Source organism: Mauremys mutica, chromosome 10, assembly GCF_020497125.1.
Source record: "Mauremys mutica isolate MM-2020 ecotype Southern chromosome 10, ASM2049712v1, whole genome shotgun sequence".
NCBI lineage: Eukaryota > Metazoa > Chordata > Testudines > Geoemydidae > Mauremys > Mauremys mutica.
The window spans coordinates 9075971-9092716 of NC_059081.1; the positions used below are offsets into that span (position 1 = coordinate 9075971).

The 16746-nt window shown below is 46.9% G+C and overlaps 1 long non-coding RNA gene across 1 annotated transcript in view; it reads right to left on the minus strand.

The window, feature by feature from the left end:
* Window positions 1–583: 583 nt before the first annotated feature.
* LOC123378415 overlaps window positions 584–16746 on the minus strand; it is an 81479-nt gene continuing 65316 nt past the window's right edge. Inside the window, exon 3 of the long non-coding RNA XR_006582603.1 lies at window positions 584–649. This is a non-coding gene — a long non-coding RNA (uncharacterized LOC123378415). The remainder of the gene's footprint in view (window positions 650–16746) is intronic.

Genomic DNA, 16746 nt, shown 5'->3' on the forward strand with positions numbered 1-16746 from the left:
AACTTAACAAGCTACAATCTTGATTCAAGGTAGTTTCCTTGCCAGTCTTCCATTCCCAGAGACTTTAACCAAGGGGGCTGAAGGACCCATCTTTCTCAGATTGCAAGAGCTCTGGCCCCTTGTGTCTGCCCAGTGATGGATGACAAGATGGCTTCTTCTCTCTCCTTATATCTCCCCAAACTCACTGGTTTGTCCCCACACTCAGGATGACCTCATGCTGTTCTTCCCTTCCTGTGATTTCCCATCCCCCTGCTGATTCGTACGAAAATGGGGATTCCATTTTTTTTGGTCACACCTTGCTTCAGTTCATTGGAGACAAGTAGGTAGCTGACATCCCTCCTGTCTGGGAGAAAACCTGTTTCTCCCTGTGTTTGGTCACAGACTTTAAGGCACAATATCAGCGAGTATTCATAATGCCTCATAGAGTGTTAATACATACACTTCACAGTGATTCAATTACCAGTGTGTCATTAGCTTTCATAAAAGACCTTACTTGATACTCTTTTATAGTACAGTAACATTGTATACACTCAAGTGATTCAATTACTTACCATTTGAGATTCAGACACCTGGAAGAGGCTTGCTCCCCCACTTGCTAGGCTGATGGCTTTGTTCACCTTTTATGTAAATATGCCTTTATTGTCTCCGCCTGCCAAGTAAACACACATTCTTTTGCCTTGGGCTTTTGCATTGCTTGCCAAACACATTTTAAGAACATAGTTCTCACACATATCCATAACTCTTAGTACACACATCACTCGAGATGATTAGTTTTCTAATGGATCTCTTACATGACTCCTTTCTGATATAGATACAGTGTGTCAGGTGTAGTGCAGTGTTTCTCAAACTGGGGCCGCCGCTTGTGTAGGGAAAGCCACTGGCGGCCGGGCTGGTTTGTTTACCTGCCCTGTCTGCAGGTCTGGCTGATCACAGCTCCCACTGGCCGCGGTTTGCCGCTCTAGGCCAATGGGAGCTGCTGGAAGCGGCGCAGGCCAAGGGACGTAGTGTCCGCCACTTCCAGCAGCTCCCATTGGCCTGGAGCAGCGAACCGCGGCCAGTGGGAGCCGCGATCGGCCAGACCTGCGGACGGGGCAAGTAAACAAACCGGCCTGGCCCGCCAGGGGCTTTCCCTACACTAGCGGTGGCCCCACTTTGAGAAACACCAGTGTAGTGAGTATGTCAGGTCTGACAAGAACTGGCGCCATAGAATAGTGAACCACACATGGGCTTCTGTGTCTCAATCCCAAAATCAGGTGATTTTTCTTAGAGTGTTGAGGTGACTAGTGTGCATAGAAAGTGATATTTCCCATACCTGCTTCTCTCCTCAATCTCTTGTTCAACTGACTTCACATTCACAGATTAATTGTGCTCAGCTGTACTTGTGCAGGAAGGATGGACTTGTGCTCAACACACTGGAAGGGGTCTCAGGAGACCCAAGGTCAATTCTCAGCTCTGTCACAGTCTTCCTGATATGACCTTGGGCAAGTCACTTCATTTTTCTGCGTCTCAGCTTCCTTGCTATAAAACAGGTCTCTTTGAATTATAAACTCCTTGAAGTCTCTTGCTCTGTGTGCCCTGATCTTGGTTGGGGCCTCTGTATACTTCCATAATACCAATAATAATGATATTCCTAGTTAACGACAGTAATCTGTGAATCTTCTCTGTGGTCAGTGGGGTAGCACGGGCAAATGAGAGAAAAATTTGGCCCAATACTATAACACCAGAAATCAGATGGATGTAGGGTGACTAGATGTCCCAGTTTTATAGGGACAGTCCCGATTTTTGGGTCTTTTTCTTATATAGGTTCCTATTACCCCCCACCCCCGTCCCAATTTTTCACACTTGCTGTCTGGTCACTCTAGATGGATGTTTGAGATTTCTTTTCTTTGTGCTAATTCCCCAGGTGGCATCATAAGCATAATGCTGTGCAAAACCCATGAGTGTTCTCCTGAAAAATGCCTTTATGACTTGTGCCCCTAAGCCGAGGTTGATAGCAATAGAATTACAATCCCCTCTTATGCCAAACAATATAACTACATTATTTTCCCACACACCCCTCCAGAGACCACAGCTTTGTTGACAACTTAATTAACTGCATTTGTAATGAATTTTTGGCCACATGCAATAGCCTAATTATTAAAGCAAACCTTAATTTCTTTCCAGGAACATCAAAGTGTTGAGAACTGTCAATATTTAGACTAGTCACAGATAAAATTCTTTGCACTAATTCTAACATAATTAAAATTAGTTGGGGCTAAGGTAATTATGCAAGGCATGTATATGGCATAACAACATAATTGGAGCCTGTGTCCAAGATGGAGTCCTTTAGTAAATCAGTAAAGTTCTGAAATGTGTGTGAAATCTCTTGAATACATTGTTAAACAATTCAGACCAGCATCACTCATAAGCCATGGTAAGCCTTTTAAAACTGCCAATTGCTTAAATAAATAAGCAAAGAGTTGCAGATAGATCACTCATTATTTGCAATAAAGCTATTTCCGATAGTATGTAAAGGGAAGTATAAGAGGAACCTACAGATAGTAAAGTAACTTTTATGGACTAGATTCACAAAGCTGATTGAGGCATTGCCAAGCTGAGCATTGCATTGACTAATGTTTAGACTCCCTGCTGTCTAGAGGTGCTCACTGCCCTGAGTTAGGCTCAGGCTCCCTATACAATACATAAGGAGGGTTAGGCACCTAAGAAAGGGATTCACAAAAGCCAGCATGATGAGCGGGTAGCTGCCTAAGCTAGCTAATAGGAAATGCCGAGGAGAGGTTTCTGTCCTAAATCCTGCCCTTCTCAGGGATTTAGGAACCTAATTCTGGGCTGGAGGGAGCTACCTATCTACCTTTGGGGTCCACAGACAGGAACCTTCTCCTGGAGTCAGGGGCCTAAGCCATTTCTTGCAAGAAAGCTGACAGCACATTCCTCAGTTCACACAAAATGGCTACGGGTGGGTTGTGGAAGAAGAGACCCTTAGGAGACACCAGATTGTCAGGTGAGGCTGAGTTCTGCTCAGCAAATCATGCGTGGAGGGGGAAGCATGACATAGGTGGCTTTCCACCTCTCCATATCTGATGGTAGCCACGGGCTGCTTTGGTCCCCCATGCAAGTTAGAGCAGCCTCAGGACTGCTCTAACTTATCCCAGCTAGAACAGCCTTCTATTCTGGCCAAGATTGCTGGAGTTCAGCATGCTCTGGCCACACCCACTCCAGTCCCTGGTGCACCTACTGCACTGGGGGGAAAGGGAGTCACGGGAAGATTCCATAGCTGTTACATCAGCTTTACATCAATAAGAGATTCCCCTATGCAAGGGGAATCCCAATTGTCTCTTTAAGCTTTCCATCCCCTTTGCACCATTTGGATGGCATGAATGGGACAGATCAGGTGCTGGAATCTACCCTAACTTGCACAACCATTAATAGCAATTCACGATAGCTCTACAACGTGAACAACACACTGTACTCTCTGTGCCTCTCTCGCATGGTGACATATTCAGTTTTTCTTTCTTTGCTATTTGCCTTCAATTGACAATAAAAGCCCTCCAGACCGAAAATCCATGTTTTGCTATTTGCAGCTAAGAAGCGGAATAGGAGCTGGTGAATTTATTTGAGGAAAATGTGTTTTCTGCTTTATGCTGAACCTAATCAAAAGTGCATCTTTTTATTAAATAGATAGCCCTGGGCCTCATTCTGTGCTCCGTTACAGCTGTTTTCTGCCAGGGTAACTCCATCAGAGTCAGTAAAGTCACACTAGTGTAACAGAGCCGAGAACCAAAGATCACGTGCTCCAGGAACCTGAAAATCCAGTGCATTTTGAAGCAGAGCCAAAGTCCCCCAAAGTTAATGGGTGTTGGATCAGACCCTTATAAATTAAAAATAAATTACATCTGAGTAATTACGACAGCTGATGTGCAGCTTATTTCCAAGAGAGTTTGTTTTCTCTGATGACTGCTAGTTCTGTTTACAGTAAATCAAGTCAATGTGGCCATCTGTCTTGTTACAATAAAACAGAATAAATAATAATGCCTTAATGCAGAATGTTCACCCTGTAATGAGTGTAACAACATCAACAGCCTTTGGGGTAAGTGCTTAATAGATTGCTGTGTGCAGTCAGGATGCTGAGTATGTTGGAGCATAGGAGATGAAGTATGGAATGAAAAATGAATAAAAAGGTGGTTTTTTTCTCCCCCACAGGTACAGCCCCCATTCGTGCCTTGTGTCTGTTTTGTTAATGCAGCAGGTGACCTAGTTTCACAAGTAGAGCATCCCAAAGATGTGCTGCATGAACAGAAAACACTGATCTGCTGGCCTGTGCTCAACACACCTGCACTCTGCAGCCCTGGCTCTCCTGGCAAGGCTGGCATGCAAGGGTCCATGCTGACCCAGAAAGCCAGGAAAACTGTCTTTTAATTTATGATCTTAGAATGACAGAAGCCTGAGATGGAAAAGCTAGAGTGGATCATCCAGCCCACCTCCCTGCCACGGCAGCATTTATCTCTACAATACATTTCCTGATGCTCTGGATAGGCTAGCTTTAAAATTCCGGAGGGACGCCGCATCCACCATTTCCTTTGATAAACAATCCCACAGCATTATTATGCATCCTAGTGACCAAGATCAGCCCCTCCCATGTAAGGAGATTAGAGTGAGGCAAATGGAAAAATGCTCCTCACTCTTATCCAGCAGAAAGCCCAGCAGGAGGTGAGGTGGCAGCGGTACTGACTGCCTCCCCACCACTCAGGAAGAACCCTTTCTTGGGGTGGTGTAATTTATACATCCCTGCTCTAGCTTGGATAAATCTAGCCTTGTGTCTTCACACAAAATTAACCTGCACCATGTGTGTCATCTACACTACTGGGTCTGATTTTCCACTTGCTTACACTAGGGCATCAATCAGGAGCGGTTCTGGTGAAGTTGATAATGTTACCCTGCTGTAAAAACACAGGGGAGAAGAGACTCATACCCATTATGTCATCCCTTCCACACATGTCAGGACATATGTTCCTTTTTCCAGCTACTAAAATTCAGCTCCTTTCTGTGGCCTTTGGAGACATTTGCCAACAGGAAAGCTGCATTCAAACAGATTTCTGCCTAGGTTTGACTTCATTAATCACCTCATTTCTTGACACAAAGCACTCAGGACTTGCCAGAGGTGTGAGGCCAGCAAACCTGGGCTTTGCTGAAAGGCTCCATAGGACATTTCAAAAGCATTTTCACAGATACACAACTTATTTGAAACAGGCAAGCTTTCATCTAAATTTGCAGAGTTTAAGCACTTAGCAGATACCTTCAAAAATCAATCACACTCACTGCCTGAATTACAAGGACGGGACCATTGGGATATGGTGGTTATGACAGATACTGAGTGTGCTTTTGATCACATTATCTGATGCCAGAGATAGGCCTGATTGATGAAGATTAGCTCAGAATTAGAATCTGACTCCAGAATTCCCCTAATTTCAGAGGTTTCTGGACCCAGTGTCCATTGTGAGGCCTCCTATAGTTGACACTAAAGCTGTACAAAATGTTCTCAAAGACACCTGAAACCATGGAAACCTCCCTGCTTTCTGGTTACATTTCAGGCTCCCAACTTGTGCCTGGTTTGCCGAAAGGCTCGCTGAGGCTGCTGAACGTGGGCTGACGTTACATCAGAATTGTGGCAAATTCATAGTGAAATGTGTGGATTGTGAACACACATGGAGTGACAAGCTCTTGTTTGCATCTTTCAGCTTTCTGTACTGAAGATGATCCTAAACCAGAACCCTGGATCCAAGTACCCTCTAGCCCTGGCAGAGTTTGGATCCAACTCAGAACCAAACTTTGCAGCTTAGGCCTGGTCTACACTACGGGGGGGGGGGGGGTCGAACTAAGGTACGCGACTTCAAGCTGAAGTCGAACTACCTTAGTTCGACTGACTTACCCGTCCAGACGCGGCGGGGTTGAACTCCGCGGCTCCAAGGTCGACTCCGCCACCGCCGTTCGCTGTGGTGGAGTTCCGGAGTCGACCGGAGTGCGTGGGGAGTTCGAACTATCGCGTCTTGATTAGACGCGATAGTTCGAACTCCGAGAAGTCGAACTCACCGCGTTGACCCGCGCGGTAAGTATGGACCTACCCTTAGACCCATCTCTGTTCTATACAGCATATCCTGGTCCTTGTGTTCCTGTATAACACATCCCTGCCATTGTGTTCCTATTCCTCTGTCTTACACAGTAGTTGCCTTTTGATCTACAAGTACAAAGCAGTTTTAATAAAGACTATGGGCCATATTCTAGCTTTGGAGCTGATCACACATAGCTCCCAATGCAGTCAGTGGAAGCAAGATAAATCTCTATATGAGGATTATTTTTTTCCTGAAAAGAGCACTGATGTAATGAGTTAAATGACAGAAGCAAATCTAACCGTAGTAGGATTTGGTTATACATTGCCCATTGAATATGCCAATAATGGTTCCGAAGCTTTCATGGATTTGATTAAAAATATTTGTACGGAACAAAGGGAACATAATGTGGCTACGTAACTGTTATGATTATTTTTTTCTGTATACTGGATCTTTAAATTTCTGCAAGTTTGCTTGGGCAACTACACCTCTACCCCGATATAACACGAATTTGGATATAACATGGTAAAGCAGCACTCCGGGGGGCGGGGGGAGGGCTGCGCACTCCAGTGGATCAAAGCAAGTTCGATATAATGCGGTTTCACCTATAACACGGTAAGATTTTTTGGCTCCCAAGGACAGCGTTATATCAGGGTAGAGGTGTACCCTGGGAGGCACCTGATAGATTGTGTCACAAACAAGAGACATGCAGACATGGTAATTTCTCTCTCAGTTTCTCATGGAGACTTTATGTTTGTTCTTTCTTGTTTTGTTGTTTCTTTTAATCTAAAATAAACATCATTCCAATGGAAAGTACAGTATTGCACTTTGTTTCTAAAATCAACAGGGAGGCAGTGTTTATCTGGTGATTATATTCCTAACATCTAGTCAGAACTCTGCTACTGGCTTCCTATGTGACCTTGGGCAAGTCCCTTATCCTGCGAGACTCGGTTTCCCCTTCTGTAAAATGGGATTCACTTTTGTGAAGCACTTTCAAATGCTCAGCTGACAAGAGCTGAGCTAACAAGAGCTGTATAACTGCCAAGTATTTTTCCTAGTTTAGCTCCTTGTAAGCACATACAGTATATTCTCCACCCAGAGATTTGTATAATCCATTTTTAAATAATTTAAGCAACAGGGCTTCCAATAGCCTCAGGACTGCTCTAACTTATCCCTAAACAAAATCTCTAAATTCCAAAATCCCTTTTGAAAATGAGATTTAGGCTCTTAATTCAATTAGGTGTTGCATCATTCAGCTCAGCAGTACCTAAATACTTTAAAAATTTGGGCCTAAGTGACTTGTGCCAGAGCTGGGAATTAAGCCCCAAGACCACTCTTCAACCCTTCGGTTAACCTAAACATTTCCTCTTCTGAGTGGTGCTCACATGCATCAGAGAGGTCCTGGACCTTTAAATTAGCTTTTGCTAGCTCTACTGCCTGAGCAGGAACACACGTTTCTCAGATTTAACAAAGACATGGAAGAATAGCTGAGAAGTGATGTGGGCAAGAAACATTCTGGGGTTATCAGGTTTGCCATCGGAGACCATTCATCACTATAAAAGGTTTATTACCCGATGGAACTGTCATACAGGAAAGAATATTTTGTTTACTTCCATGTCAAAAAGAATCATAGAAATATATGATGTCATCATGATGTCATCACGTCCAGCCCCCTGCACTGAGGCAGGACCAACTAAACCTAGACCATCCTTGACAGCTGTTTGTCCAACCCAGTCTTAAAAACCTCCAGTGATGGGATTCCCTGACCTCCCTTGGAAACCTATTCCAGATAACCTGGGTCTAGACCCAGATCGTCCAAATAGGGTTGCCATCCTTCTGGGTTTTACCCAGACAGTCTGCTTTTTGGCTTCGGTGTCCGGGTGCCATTTAGGGTTGCCAGGTGCCTGGTTTTGGGAGACCTGGCAACCCTAAATGGCACCCGAACCAAAAGTCCGATTATCGCAGGGCAGCGGAAGGCGCTGGGTCATTAACCCTGGCCAGCCCCTACTCAGCCAGGGCCACCTCCTACCTGCAGACAGGCTCCTCGAGATGATCCAGCAAGTGACAGAGGAAGGGTGGGGGAAGAGGAGTGAGTGAGGGGGGCCAGGCCTTAGTGGGAAGAGGCAGAGCAGGGGCTGGACCTTAGGGGGAAGAGGCAGAGCAGGGGTGGGGCCTAGGGTTGCCAACTTTCTAATGGCAGAAAACCCAACACCCTTGCCCCACCCCTGCCCTGCCCCTTCTCCAAGGCCCCGCCCCGCCCCGCCCCACCCCCACTCACTCCATTCCCCCCATCGCTCGCTCTCCCCCACCCTTGTCACTTGCACTGGGCTGGGGCCGGGGTGTGGGAGGGGGTACGGGCTCTGGGCTGGTGGTGCGGGCGCTGGGTGGGGCTAGAAATGAGGGATTCAGGGTGTGGGAGGAGGGTCCAGGCTGGGGCAGGGGTTGGGGTGTGGGATGAGGTGAGGGCTCTGGCTAGGGGTGCGGGCTCTAGGGTGGGGCCAGGGCTGAGCGGTTTGGGATGTAGGGGGGGCTCCAGGCTGGGGGAGGGGGTTCGGGTGCGGTGGGTGTGAGGACTCCAGCTGGGGGTGGGATTGAGGGGTTTGGAGTGTGTGGGGAGGCAGCTCTGGGCTGGGGCAGGGGGTTGGGGTGAGGACTCCGAGCGGTGCTTACCTTGGGCGGCTCCCGGGAAGTGGCCAGCATGTCTCTCCAGCTCCTAGGCTCAGGGGCAGCCAGGTTTCTCTGGCCCCTGCCCCCACCTGCATGCACCTCTCCCACAGTTCCCACTGGCCACGGTTCCCACACCGGCCACTTCCCAGGAGTCATGCGGAGCCAGGTATGGAGCCTGCCTGCGCTGCCAACTGGACTTTTAATGGCCAGGTCAGCAGTGCTGACCGGAGCCACCAGGGTCCCTTTTTTCAGTCGAAAACCAGACACCTGGCAACCCTCAGGGCCTCAGGGGTCCAGTTATCGGCAATTAGAAAGGTGGCAACCCTACTTCCAAAGTGTTTAGGTTCCTATCTACCTTTTTAGGTGCCTAAGTGCACCATTTGGGCACCACTGCCATAGTCAAAACTGCCACTCAGCTGCCACCTAACTCACAGGCCTCTAAATACCCTCGCACCTGTCAGCATTCACAAAGCCATCTAAGCTGACCCACAGCTAACAAACAGCTTGGACCATCAACTCAGGCTGAAGCCCCAGCAACGCAGGATTCTCAAACTAGGCGGGGCAATGCCTGTCTTGCCAGGGGGCCCTGATCCTGTCGGCCTGCTCTGAGTATGCCTAAGCCCCGATCTCTGTCAGACCCCGCAGCAGGAGGGCTGGGTGCAGGCAAGGGGACAGCACGGCAGCTCAAAGCAGAGGGACAGCTCAGGGCATGAGAGAGGTATCTGCTGGGAGCTGGAGACAGATGTTTTCAGCTGCTAGGGCATAGGCTACCTAAGCAGTGACCTGGCCTAAGCCTAACTCCAGGAGAAGGGTCGCAGCTGAGGATCCCAAGAAGAGGGAGCACGTGGCTGTGGTGTTTGGATGTTACTTGTAATTACTAGAACTGGGAGCACTGGCTGTTGGGAGCCTGAAAGGACAGGAAACAGAAGGAGCGGGGAGGAGTTGAGGAGGCAGAATGAGAGTTACAGAGGGTGCAGCAGCAGCTTGGTAAAGAGGTTTCCACTTTAAAAATAAATTCTTGTTGAAGTTTATTAGTACCTTGCCTGTTTATTAGTACACTAGCTCTGACCTATCACTGAGAGGCACATGTACAACCAGTTTGGTGCCTACTCTACCCTGCCCCTCTCCTCAGCATTTCACTCCTGGCTGACTTCAGCAGCTCCTTGTTCAGCTTGCTGGCTTCTAAAGATCCCCTTCTTAGGCACCTAACTCTCTCCGGGCATTATGGGGAGCCTAAGCACCCCATGAGCCAGCAGGCCACTTTGGGGTTAGGTGTGGCAATGCTGACCGGAGCACCACCTCAGTACCTGTGAGGGTCTGGGCGTTAGTTAGTTCTCTCACTTACACCAGTATCAATCCATACTGACACCACTGGGGTCAATGGAGCTACAGCCAGGTAAAGTAGGTGTGAATAAGAGTAGAGTCAGACATCATGGTCTTTCAACAGAGGTGAACTTACTTCCAGGCCTTCAAAAATGATGCTTACACAGCGGTAGGGATTAACCCCAAGTTAATTGGGTACAATTCTCTAGGGGGTATTTACAGGATGACCAGAACAGTAGTGAAACAGTGGGACGAGTCAGAATGCAGCCACAAAATGAGTCGGGGGAACAGTTTGCAAGGCAGAGTGCCAAGAACAAGGGAACTGTAAGTACTGCAGGCCTCTTCCTCCCAACACCCCTCTTGTCCGGTATTAGCCGTTCAGTACATGAAACAAGTGGCAAATGGCACATATTGTGATTTTAATGCCGGATTGCATGGAAGATAACTCCCACATGCCTGGAATTGCTAAACTGTTTGATGATTTTTTTACTCTCCAAACTATTGCAGGATTAGGACTGGTGCTTAGCCTTTGGCACAGTTGACAGGTGCTTTAGGAATAGAAAAGATTTTAGGCCTCTAGATCCTCGAGTTGGCAGAGGCTGGAACCCTTACACAGACCGCTATATTGCCTGTACTTCTCTACAGCAACCTCTGGTGGCTGCTTGTAAGCAGGCGAGGGCTGCATGCAGCATGAGAAGCAGGCCGTTGTAACAGGAGAGGCTCTTCTGATACACAACAAGGCAGCTGATAATAAACGGGGGAGAGAAAAGTGACTCCAAAAGCTCAGAAACTTTTGGTGGAAAAGAAAGAAAAAGAAAATTGTCAGCCATTGGAGGCTGAACGACTGGATACCATGTCTCACCCTTTAGAATCTGACCCAGGCTGGTTCATTGGTCCATGTGAAAGGAGTTTGTGGTCTCTGGCCTGTGGACAAATTTCCCCATCTACCCAAAGTACTACTATTGCCCTCATTACCCTAGCATCCAAGCACCTCCCAACCCTCCCAACGAGGTAGGGAAGTGCTCTTCTCCCCATTTTACAGGTGAGAAAGTGAGGCACAGAAAGACCAGCTTTTTAGGCTATGGATGCAGACAGGCACCTAGTCAGATTTTCAAAAAAAAACAACCCTGGATTCTGTAACTTTTTCAGTCATTCTCTGTTTGTTTTCCGGCTGGCTAAAGTTGGAAAATAGTCTGTGTGTGTGTGTGTGTGTGTTGGGGGGCAGGAAATCCCACCATTTAGTAACAAAATATTGTAAAATGGTTGCGGGGGGGGGGTGGGGAGGGGAGCAGGTTAAACCCAATTTTTTCCATTTAAAAAAACATTTCAGAAAACCAAAAATGTCATTGACGTTTTTTAACCAGCCCTACTCTAGGGCTATCTCAGCAGAAGACTTCCATTTCAGCCACTCTAAAGGGCCATATTACTCCTTGCTGGAGACTAGAACTGTCCTGTCATCAAATGGAAATCTTGCAAAATGGTGAGGGGAAGCTACTAGCCCCAGATCCTGCAATCAGATCTCCATGGGTGAACCTGCGGGCTAGCTAGATTAAAGCTAGCTCAGGTATGGCTACCTGAGCTGCTGTCCCACTCCACGATTGCTGTGTAGACACCCTAAGTCACTTAGGCGCTTTTGACAATTTTACCCATAGTGTCTCCACTGAAGTATTGCTGTTGTATTTCCAAGACTAGAAGGACTCAGCAGTGAGTGCTGATGGTGCGCTTACTCTGCTTTGCTAGGGCTACCTGGCTGTCACTTATTTTCATCATATTCTAGGCTGATCTCTTTGTTCTGGTGCAATGAGAATGAAGTGGAAATTCATTAAGAGAAATCAAGTTTATAGACCTTGTGAATAAGTAAATGAATTATCTGGTGCTGAACACAAGAAGTAACTTTACTTACATCTCTCCAGGGGTGATGACAATCCCCTTTGGCTAGTGAATGAGTCAGATCTGCCTGGGTAGGAATAAGCAAAGCCAGATCACAAGGAATAGCGTTCTTATTGTTCAGCTTGTTTTGAAATGCCCAGAGCAATCAGCAGGTGGTGCTGCAAGACAAGGAATGTGAACTTAAGGTGTCTTTAACACATGATCATTCTTTGGATAGTCCAGAAATACTCATTGCTGAGGAAAAGCTAAAAGCCCCTCAGCTAAAGATTATTCACTTAAAAAAAATTGCAATTTAGGTGAAAATGTCTGTTCCGGAGAGAGGGAGGGAAAGAAAGACGTGTGTGAGGGGTGGTATCTACCATATAGGAAAGGAAGGATGATCTAATGGCTGGGGCATCACTCTGGGACCAGTGTTCAATCCCCAGCTTTGCCACATAAAGTCACAGCATTTAAGGCCAAAATGAGCCACCGAATTACCTAATCTGCTCTCCTGTATATCACAGGCTACCAAGCACCTGCATGCTAAATGCAACCATCCAGACTTCCTGAGTGACCTTGGGCCAAGTGTCTTAGGCCCAGCTCCTCAAATGCACTGAGGCATCCAATGCCCATTGATTTCTTAAAAAAACATGGTTTGAACACTAGTGTGACCGCAAGTGCTGGACACAGCAACATCCTCCATAACGGACCCTTACACTCTAACGTAATATTTCCACTGGTCTCCGCTGTTATCAGTGCAGTGAAAAGTAAGTTGCAGACCCCAAGATTTTAGCGTTTCTCTGCCATTTTTGAAATGCTCTACAATAGCTTTTGGAGCAGGGATTAGAGCAGTAGCCTAGGACTCGGGGAACATGGGTTCAAAGTGCCTGTTCTGAACATGGGGAACAATAGATCACCCTCCTCTTTATAAAAGCCCTTGAGATATTTGGGGTCTAAGGTTCCCCCCCCCCCCCCAGTCTTCTTTTCTCAAAGCTAAACATGCCCAGTTTTTGTTAACCTTTCCTCCGAGGTCAGGTTTTGTAAACCTTCTGTTATTTTTGTAGCTCTCCTCTGGATTCTCTCTGATCCTTCAAATGTGGCACCCAAAACTGGACACAGTACTCCAGATGAGGCCCCACCAGTGTCAAGTACAACAGAAAAGTTACCTCCTCTGTCTTAGATACAACACTCCTGTTACTACACCCCAGAATATTAGCCTTTTTCACAAGTGCACAGATAGATCTCACCATCTTTTATGTATTCCTCCAGACAACAGCCCTGAGAGGTAAGGCAGTGCTGTTATCCCCATGGTACAATGGGGAACTGAGGCAGAGGATGCTAAGTGACTTGCCCAATGTCACACAGGAAGTCTGTGGCAGAGCAGGGAGTTGAACAGAGGGTCTCAAATCCTACACTAGTGCCCTAACCACTGGATAATCCTTCTACTTCTAGACAATACCTCAGAAAGCTTTCTCTCCCAGTGTCCCCATATTGCCCACTCTGGCATATTCAAAATCGTCATTCGCATCCCTGCAAAAAAAGTCATGAGATTGGCTTTGATATACATGAGATTTAAAAAATATATCTGGGGATCGTTTCATTTGACTTCTGGTTTTTTAACCTTTTGGGTACATTTTGGGTCACATCTTCAAGCTCTTCTTTGCAATAAAGAGGGCTAGAAGCTATTTTTTTTTAAACTGGAAACTGAGATTCTTACCTAGTCACAGGACTCTGGGACCTGGGGCTTTAAGAAAAACACCAATAATTATAACAGTTGGCAATTCTGTCCCAGGGGCATTCTGACTGCTCCTGTCCTCTCTAGGGTTTGTGCATCCAGCAGCTGTACTCCCACCCACTCTAAATAGCTTCTCACAATGTGGCCTTAAAAATGTTACCTTCTTTCATTATGGTATCCCAGTCAGTTTTCTCATATCCACAAAATAAACTTCACAGATACGAAGCTTTTCAGGACCACAAGTAGAATTGATCAGAAAACAGAATGTCCTCTCTACAGGAACTTCTAACACTTCCGCATTTGTTTTCATTCAGAATCAGAGCAAAAGGTCAAAATTTCAATTCAGAAACATCAAATCATTTCATTTTGATAATGTTGAAATATTTCATTTAAATAATGTCAAAACATAATATTAAACTATTAATTACTATATTTAAATCAATAATTTTAATATAAAACCAACACAAAATCAAAATGAAAGATGGAGCTAAACATTTTCACCTTACTGTTATTTTTGATGCTATCGAAATGAAACATTTCAACTAACACTGTTCCATTCAAAGTTTGACCACCTCTGATCATAAGTGGTTATTGCCTTTATATTAGAAACCTGCCTTTCTTTCTTTGTTACTATTAATATTATTGAAAGGGTGCCATAACTGTATATGCTATTTTATAAAATATAGCTTGCTACTCTGGTGTACGTCTTGCTACTCTGTTGTAAGCCTGAAGAACTCCAGTGACGTCACTTCACGGATGGGGAAACCGAGGTACAGAGAGTCACTCATGGTCTGGAATAGACCGCAAGTCTTGTCTCAGTCCCCTGCTCTAACTATTCGCCAAGTTTCCTTCTAGTTCAGTAAGGTCCAGAATGTCGTTGATACTGTAGAAGAGGGGAGCTAAAAAATCATCGGAACACATTGCAGACTGAGGATACAATCAGTTTCCAAATGTCACGCCTCATTATTCCAGCTCACATGTGTCACCTCAGACCACAGTATTGTGTGTTTCGAGGGTGAGTCAGGGTGTTCCCTGGTAGTTTTGTATCCAGGGATGGTTATCCAAGCCTACGGGTGGTGGCTTTTGAAAATTAAAACAGCTATGCTTTAAATCCTCCAAAACAGTAGAGCAAGCTTTAAATGCTCAAAGCATTAGAGCAGGATTTACACATCAAGGGATCATTTTGTGAATCAAAGCATAAAATGAGTTAGCACAAGTGCAGTACATGTAGGAAAAGGTACTGGGAACGCTGTTTTTATAGGCCTTAACTGCCAACATAAAACTAATGTACTGGCTGGCTTTAAAAAAACTACAGCCCAGCTCCTCACATGGAGTAAACAGCACAGCTCTATTGAAGCAAATGGTGCTACATCCCTCAACACCAGCTGAGGATCTAGCCTTGTATATTTAAAATTCAAATTTGTGCGGAGAGAACATTCCATTCCTGCTCATGTCTCCGGCACTAAGCTTTCTAAATCCACTGTTTACAAATTTGGAAGAGGTTTGTTTTGGGGTGGGTAATAAATGTTATGTAACTGAAATTCCTTTAGTTACAGTGTAAACACTTCTGGGCAAGGAAACCATTGCTCTTAGATCTAGGTACAGGAGTGGCCTGCTCTCAGGCTCAGAGCATCAGAAATGGAAGAACGCTGCAGTCCCTTAGCACCTCGAGCGGCCCCTTCATTACTTGGTGTTTAGGATTTTGGGAGGCCCGTTTATGCTACTCGGAAGTGACCTGGCTTTGGCAATGGTTGTTCTAGTCAGTGGGTAAGATCAGCTGGCTTGTGGGAGCCAAGTCAAGGCCACAGTGAGCTATTGGAGGAGAACTTCATGCCAAGATCTCTTCATCCTCCTCACCAGCATGTTTATCTGCCTGCCTGATGCAGAGCGGGACCTGCGGGACACGCGATGACATTTTGAGAGTTTGTCTACTGGCCGCACTTCTCAGTGGGATGTTCAAAAGCACTCGGGGCTGGCCTAACTTTGCTCCCATTGAAGTCAACAGGAGTTCAGCCATTAACGACAATAGGAACGACGTTAGACAAACCCTGAGTGCACCTGAAAATCCCATTCTTCATCTTTGCAAAAGTACTTTGGAAACCTTAATCCTCAAACTCCTCCTCACCCCCGGGCAGCCCATGTGAAATTGGTCAGCCTATGGGGGGGGAGGAGGGCTGTTATGATTTCAGATGGGTCTGTGAAGGGATTTTTGGTCACCTTACCCCGCCCCCATGTAACAGACTCCTGTCTGCTACACTCACGCCCCATTGCCAGCACAGCAGACCAGAACTCTTTGGGAGGCACTAGTATCACCACTGTCTTGAGGGTCGCCAACTTTCTAATGGCACAAAACCGAACAACCCTGCCCTGCTCCCTTCCCTGAGGCCCTGCCTCTTCTCCAAGGCCCCTCCCTCGCTCGTTCCATCCCCCTCCCTCCGTCACTGTCTCTCCTCCACCCTCTCTCATTTTCACCAGGCTGAGCCAGGAAGTTGGGGGGGTGTAAGGACTCCAGTTGGGGGTGGAGGCTCTGTGGTGGGGCCAGGGATGAGGGGTTTGGGGTACATGAGGAGGCTCCGGGCTGGGCCCAAGGGGTTTGGAGTGTGGGAGGGGGTGTGGGCTCTGGATGGGGGTTGGGGGTCTAGGGTGGGTGTGGGGATGAGGGGTTTTGGGTGAAAGAGGGGGCTCCGGGCTGGGGAACGGGGATGGGGTGTGGGGGATGGGGGTTCAGGGCATTTCCAGGAAGCAGCCACCAGGTCCCCGCAGCCCCTAGATGCATGGGCAGCCAGGGAGGCTCCGTGTGCTGCTCTTGTGCCCGCATGTGCCGCCCCCACAGCTCGCATTGGCTGGGAACACAACCAATGGGAGATGCAGGGGCGGTGCCTGCGGGGACGAGAGAAGTGCACGGAGCCTCCCTGGCCACCCGTGAGCCTGGGAGCCACAAAGTCCTGGCAGCCACTTCCAGGAGCTGCACGGAGCTAGAGCAGGCAGGGAGCCTGCCTTAGTCCTCAGCCCCTGCTGCGCTGCCGACTGGACTTTTAACAGACCGGT